This window comes from Rutilus rutilus (assembly GCF_951802725.1).
Source record: "Rutilus rutilus genome assembly, chromosome: 3".
Lineage (NCBI taxonomy): Eukaryota > Metazoa > Chordata > Actinopteri > Cypriniformes > Leuciscidae > Rutilus > Rutilus rutilus.
Window position 1 is genome coordinate 47573770 of NC_140211.1, and position 7330 is coordinate 47581099.

The window sequence follows — 7330 nt, forward strand, 5'->3', positions numbered from 1 at the left end:
AAATGACTCCTGCGGGAGTATCTTGGGACTGGAGGTTTGAGTACGTGGCTGGAGAACACCCTGCCGCAATGTCCACAACATGGAGGCCCATGAAGTCAAAAGTACATGGGGCCCCCATATGTCAACAGATGGGGAAGGAAGTCCTCGTCCCTAAAGGGCCACTGATATCCAGAGTGAGCCTCCCTACCACAGAAAGAGAGAGCCTAGGGTTTATATCACGTAAGGATATGTGGGCCCGCTGCGCCCAGAGAGACTTCCAGTCTGCTTGCTCAGATAGGAGGGGCCACACTTCGATCCGAACAGGAGAGCCTCCGTGGTTTAGAAGACAAAGTATCACATGGCAATTCAGGAAGGGAGAGCCCTCACGGTGCCTGAATGCAAAGCTCACAATGCAATTCGACCGGGAGAGCTCCCGCTGCATTTTGAAGGAGAGAGCCCCTGATATAAATAGGAAAGCTATTTAATTTATTTTAAGGACAGGGGATCCAGATAAATACAAGCCCTACAGGGCTAGGTAAGCGGGGAGATGAAATGGTAGTAGGTAGAAGCGGTCCAGACTCAGAAAGAGGCTAGTGTTTCGGTGTGCCTGTCTAATGTGATGTAAATCTGATCGAACATGTTTCGAATGCATGGGAAGACCATCGACCTAGCATTTTAATTCGGTGTGCGGAAAGGCCCCCCTGGGCTGCTGTGGTGGCTGTCCCTATGCGGAAGGAATTGGAAGAGAAATATTTGGTTGGGATTCCGGATCTATTTAGGATGGTTTTGAGATTCCCTTGAAACCAATGTCTGGAGCCAGGGAGGTTTTTCTCATCGATAAAAAGAGGGTTGAGTAGAGAGGTGATTTGGGATGTCCTCTAGTAAAGAAAAAGGGCCATGGACTGGTATTTTTGAATGGGGGTTGGCCAATTGAAAATGAAAATTGACTGTTTTTCAATTGATTAGTTTTGCTTTGTTTGATGTTGAAACGTATGGTGTCATGGTTTATTACTTGATGGTCAGAACGTGGGATGGATAGCTGAGTTGAAGTTTGAGATAGTGGTGAGTTCTGAGTCTCTGGGGAAGCCAAAGTAAGACAAATTGAACATGGCGTCTACTGTTCTTGTTTTGTTGTGGGAAAATAAACCTGAGCGAAGATTAGTTAGGCAGAATGGCAGATGTTAAGAATGTCGATGGTTAAAGGTTGTCCGGTGTCTGGGCGAGGGGGGGTTGTTTTTTTGTAAACCTTTGATGAGGAGGGATATCTGGGGATTTTAAATGTTGGGGCACTGTTGGCCATGGATGAGCTTGAAAAAGAAATGTATGCAGCTGAGGTAGACTTTGATTGTTCCTGGCTGTTTTGAATTGATATGATGGAAGTAAGAAATGAATGAGGATATTGAGATGAGGGACAACTCTGGAAAAACCATGTTGTGAGCTCTGTGGAAGTTTATGAAGGAGCTGCAAGCTGCCCTGTAGGTTTGGAGTATTCTGGGAGAAACGGATTGTAATATAGTAGTTGTGGATATGGTATGGAGATTTCTGAGAGGATGGTCTAGAACAGGCATATTCAAATGGCGGACCGCAGTCCGGGTCCGGACCCTGGCTTGGTTTCAACCGGACCGCGAAACATAATGACAACCATAGCACCATCAGAACAATGAAGCGGTGCACACTACAAGCGTAATGATCTTTCGGCGCTATATCCTTTAAGATTTTTATCTAGAGGCAAAAGCACTACATTCAAGCTCTTATCGTTCCGTGCTCATTATTTCTCTCTCGCTAACGCCACATAAAAGGCTGCAGATGACGAGATTTTTTTTAAAACAGTAGCAGAAATATGGTGGGCATTTAAATAGATGGATATTTTCTCTAAAATACTGCAGAAAACAACAAAGCTGCAAATATAGTTGTTTTAATGTCGTATATGACTTGGATGTATAAACATCAGTAGAGATCTAAATTAAAGAACAACATACAATTTCCTAAATTTCAAGGTCACTGCTTAGTCCTAATTAAAGTTAACCTAACAGGAGCAGAAGGGCAGTTTTTTTTTTTTTTTTTTTTTTAGCATATTTTATAAGTTAAATATATTTTGAACTACAGTATATAAAACTTAAACGAGACAATTAAAAAATAACACTGGCCAATATTAGAGAACTCTTTCAGATACCTCCAAGTTATTGGTGATAATGTGGCACCTGGTGCTAATTTCCTTAATTATCTGGCACACCCTATTTAACTGGCAGCTAACTTTCCAATTTTAAGCCGCTCTGAGGTGACTGAAACCCTACGACACCAGGTTGTCCAGGTGAAGGCCAAAGGGTTGTCCCTTTCAGCTATTGCAACAGAAATTGGTTGTTCAAAATCTGTTATTTCTAGAATGTTGAAGCTTTCATTCAAGACTATCCTTTGCAGAGGAGCATGTCATGTGGACAGAGGAGAACTGGTCAAAAGTTCACTTTAGTGATGAAAGTAAGTTTAATTTATTTGGGTCCGATGGGAAACATTATGTTCAGCGTCAAACTGAACGCCCAAAGTGCGTAAGAAGTCAGTCAGAGGTGGAGGAGGAAGTGTCATGGTTTGGGGGATGTTTTCTGCAGCAGGAGTTGAGCCTATTATACAGCTTCGTGGCAGGGTGAATGCAAATGTTTATCAGAACCTCCTTCGGCAACATGTGGTTCCTTCCCTGCAAGCATCTCCCAATCATGCAAGACAATGCCCCCTGTCACACTGCAAAATGGGTAAAGCAGTTCCTTGAAGCTCAGAAAATTTAAATAATGAAAATGGCCAGGCCAGAGTCCTGATCTAAACCCGATTGAAAAAGTTATGGCTAAGAAACCCACTACAGTTACTGAACTGTGGAAGAGACTGGATGAAGAGTGGACCAAGACAGGTAGAGCAGTGTAAGAATCTAGTTATGTCCTGTGGCCGCAGATGTGCTCAGGTCATTCAAAGCAAGGGCCTCTACACTTCCTACTAAATTTTGACTGCTGTAATCCTCAAATGTTAGGTGTAATGCTTTATTTTGTGCTGCAATGGTTATTGTTCTCTAATTTTGATCGCTGTGTTTTACACAAAATAAAGGTTTTTGTTGAAGGACCTTGGTTATTTTGTAAAAAAAAAAATGCTAGTAGAACAATGGTATACCCACAGCTAATATTCCTTCAAATTTCAAGCAATGAAGATTAACTATTTTTGAAAATAATCAAGTGTTTCTTAATTGTTCTCTAATTTTGATCTCTACTGTATATATATATAATGTATATGTGATGCGATCTGGGAAAACCCACCACATGGGTTTTAATATGGAATATTATATGGAAGCTGGTATCACGCCCTTTCCAAATCTGTTTTTATTTTTATCATAGCTTGTTGGTAGCAAAAGTTATGTTTATCTGAAGTCGGTCGATCGCTATGATTTTCTGGAACGGAATTTTGAGAAAAACAGGTTTAATTAACTGTCACCGTCGGGACGCTTCTTGTCCTCCATCTCGCGATTGTTATAAAACTGCGTGACGTTATAGTTTAAACAGGATTGGTGTGAAATGCGCACTAATACACATTCACTGTACATGTTATGTAGTTTATTTTATAGGTAAACTATCTTTGTAGTGTTAAGAGAGAATTGCTGTTTTCCAATAAGAAAAGAGACCTTAAAATTGAACTTATAAAGTGTGTAATTGGCACAGTACAAGCTATTAGTTTGTTTTATTTTTAGCTAATTAGTACATTGTTAGGACAGAAACAAGTATAAAGGGGCTATAAGACAAAAATAAGACAACAGCCAATAAAGGCCTTATAAATAGCTTGTAATGGCATACAAGTACATAACTAGTTACTTACAAATGCAGTTATTAGTCATTAATTAGTGTCTAATTTCTGAACCTTAAAATAAAGTGTTACCGTAATATCTTGTTACCACATTGAAGACAACACTTTAGCAACAGTATATTTTTCCACTTGCAAACACCACTCATGTTTTCTTTAGAAATCATAAAAATATAGTTTCCTGTTTATCCTCAAAAGCTCTTGTTTTGCAGATTTATCTACATGTAAAAATAATGATTTTTAACTTTGACCATTTTAACACTGCTCTGCTATTTTTCCTCAAAAATAAAGCAGTTAGGCGGAGGAGAAGCTTTCTGACAGCCTCCTCAAAATGGCATCTGCAAATTACAGGCTGTTACGTTCTCTTAGCACCTATTAATTATATCAAAGATGAGAGCGGCCAGCCGCACTGTGATTTATTACACCACTAACTTGTTGTGTCACTCTTGGGATAGAGGGAGGAGCAGACGACAGGAGAGAGAGAGAGAGACAGCGGCACTGGACCTCGACGACCCAGACAACCCTCAGTGACCTCACCTGAGAGACAGACAGACATGGACAGTAAGACAGGTTTCTAGTTGACAGTTTGGTTCAAACCTGAAGCTCAAAATCAGATCTGAAAACAGCCTCATACAAACTGGCCTCATACTAAGCTGATGCTTTTACTTTTACAACAAAATAAACAAAAAGCCCCCAAGTCCAATGAGCCAATAGTTGGAACAGCTGCAAAAAAATACATACAAAGATAGTGGAAAACATATCGAGGGCTTCCTTATGATCTCATCTCTGGTGTCTAAGCCTAATCCTAACAGATATTATGAGATTCTCTCACACGCATCCACAAATTCACCTGTGGCCGAATAGAAACTCATTATGCTCCGAATTGATGGCCGCTTTCAAAATAACCCATTTGGTTTGAACCTGAAACACTCCATCAGAGCTGATCCAATGACCTCGCAGCACAAGTCTGAACCATCCAATGGAATTACTTGTTGTGGCAACCCATGACATTCATAATTAATTTTTACCCAGATGATAATTTTTTGCACGGTCTGTGGTTCATTCTGCCCCACTTATCCGCAAGAGAAGACTATGAACTTCTGTCAATTTACACCAGAGAGAAATCGATACATCAGCAGGTCGAGGGGCTATTAGGAACAGACAGTGGACTAGATAGTGGAAGATTGTATTAAATCACGCACACATGCGCACACACACACACAGACATACACATACCCATACCCATTGTGGACCCATCCACAACGCATCCCTTAAGTGCCAGTCTCATCAGCCCTGTGAAGGCCTCATCGACACGACAGTCATCGGCACTGATCGTCAACAAACTCGTCTCCATACCGGCGTGATGACTCCGATCTTCAACCAGATGGAACTGGATAAATATTCTGAATGTTCTGATCCAATCTGACTTCTGACCTGTAATGCTGACTGAATCATAATCACACACTGTTCGTTCGTTGGCCAGAGGAGAACTGGCCTCCGACTAAGCCTGGTTTCTCCCAAGGTTTTTTTCTCCATTCTGTCACCTGATGGAGTTTTGGTTCCTTGCCACTGTTGCCTTGGCTTTTGGCTTGCTTAGTTGGGGACATTTAATATTCAACAATATTGTAAGGTTAATTTTTTTTTACAAATAAATAAATAAATAAATATAAAAGGGAGACAGTGGGTTAAAGTCTGGAATCCAGTGTTCTGGTTCAAAAACCTTGATTTACTTCATTGTTCATCTTTTGTGTTTTCTGATTGGCTGTATTGCAAGTTGGTGTTGTTTTTCTCAGCGCTGAGCGGAAGAGTGAGTACAAAGAGATGACTGTTCACGAGCTGCTTCTCTCCGGTGATTTATTTTATCCTTTTGAGTGTGTGTCACGCAAAGTTAACAAACCCTACTTTACATTTGGTGGCAGCTGGGTTATTATTTCGCATTTTTTGGGGCTTTTTGTGGAGTTTTATGAACTCTTTCGGCTACGCGATATTGGCGCCATTTGGACATTACACTCTTTTTGTCACCGGTTGTGCACAGGACTATTGCACAATGACTAGACGAAACAACGCAACACCACTCAACGTAAGGGTGAGATACAAAAACAAATTACAGGGATGTCTGAAAATGACGCTGGTGCTGTGTTGGCTGACGCTCCCGCCAATCCGCCCAGCGCTAGTGGCAACACGAGCAGGATGCCGCCTCTTGCACCTTCTGTCACGGGCTGATTGCACATCGAGCTCCCGGCAGCTTTTAACCCTCTGGGGATGGATTGGGCGGTACCGCCCAAAATGGCATACTTTTACAAATGTGTAATTATCTTAAAAACGATTAATGATAGAGAGATGTGGTCTTTTTTGCCGTCTATGGTGTATACCATATACCACTGAAAACAGTGGTATATGGTATACACACTTCCTTGTTGCGCAATACCACTGCGTATAAGGCCAATGGAATCGATGTTGTTAGGAATATTCCACGCGCAAAGACCAATGGAAAAATTGCCGCTGGGAGGAATATTTTTCATACCCAATCAGAGGAAGGTTACCATGACGTATTCTAGCTAATCAGAGGACTCTGTAGCCTTGCAAGGGGTGGTACTATAGTAAGTGATATGACGCAAACAGCGTCGAGTGGAGAAGGAGACAGAGAGCGAACGGAGCGTAGAATTACACACACACACTGTAAAAAAAAATCCCGTAAAAAAAGGTAAATCTCTGGCAGCAAAGTTTCCAGACGGGTTCTGTTAAATTACAGCAAATAACCATTTCACAAAATTACAGGCAAAAACCTTAAAAATACAGAATTGACTTTACGGTCAAAATTAATTAAATTACAGTACATTACTGTTAATAATGGCTTATTAAACCGTGGAAAAACGGATAAATTATGTCAAATTACATAAAAAGAACATTTAACTTTAAGGTTAAACTGTAAATTTAGGGTTTTATAAAGTTATTTTATAATAATGCTCTGTTTATCTACAGTAATTATCTTTTAATATATAGTTTTTCTGTGTAAAATAACTATGAAGTTATGTATAAAAATGTAATAAGTACATAAATTAAAATACAAAGTTTGTATATTTACAGTTTTATTTTTTGCAGATCCAGTTTCACAACTTTGACCAATCTCTGATTAAGTACTTAATAATAGCAAATGTACAGTCAATTTCTGTTAAATTAACTAAACGTACAAGTACGGAATACCTGCACATTTACAGTATTACTCATTAAACAAACACTGAACATCAAGATACGTGAATGATAGGAAATACAAGCTTAGTATATAATTTAGAACATGTAAAAAAACCCACATTAAAAGACAATTGCTGTATACCTTTATACTCTAATATAACTTATTTTAAACATTTACAATTACTTTTTATCCAAAGTGACTTAAAATTAAGAGAACAATAGAAGCAACAAGTGCAGTGACAAGTCCCAGTTAGTTTAGCACAGTGCACAATTTTTTATTTATTTTTTTTTTAACAAAAAATGTAGTATTATTGGGTCAAGTGTTTAT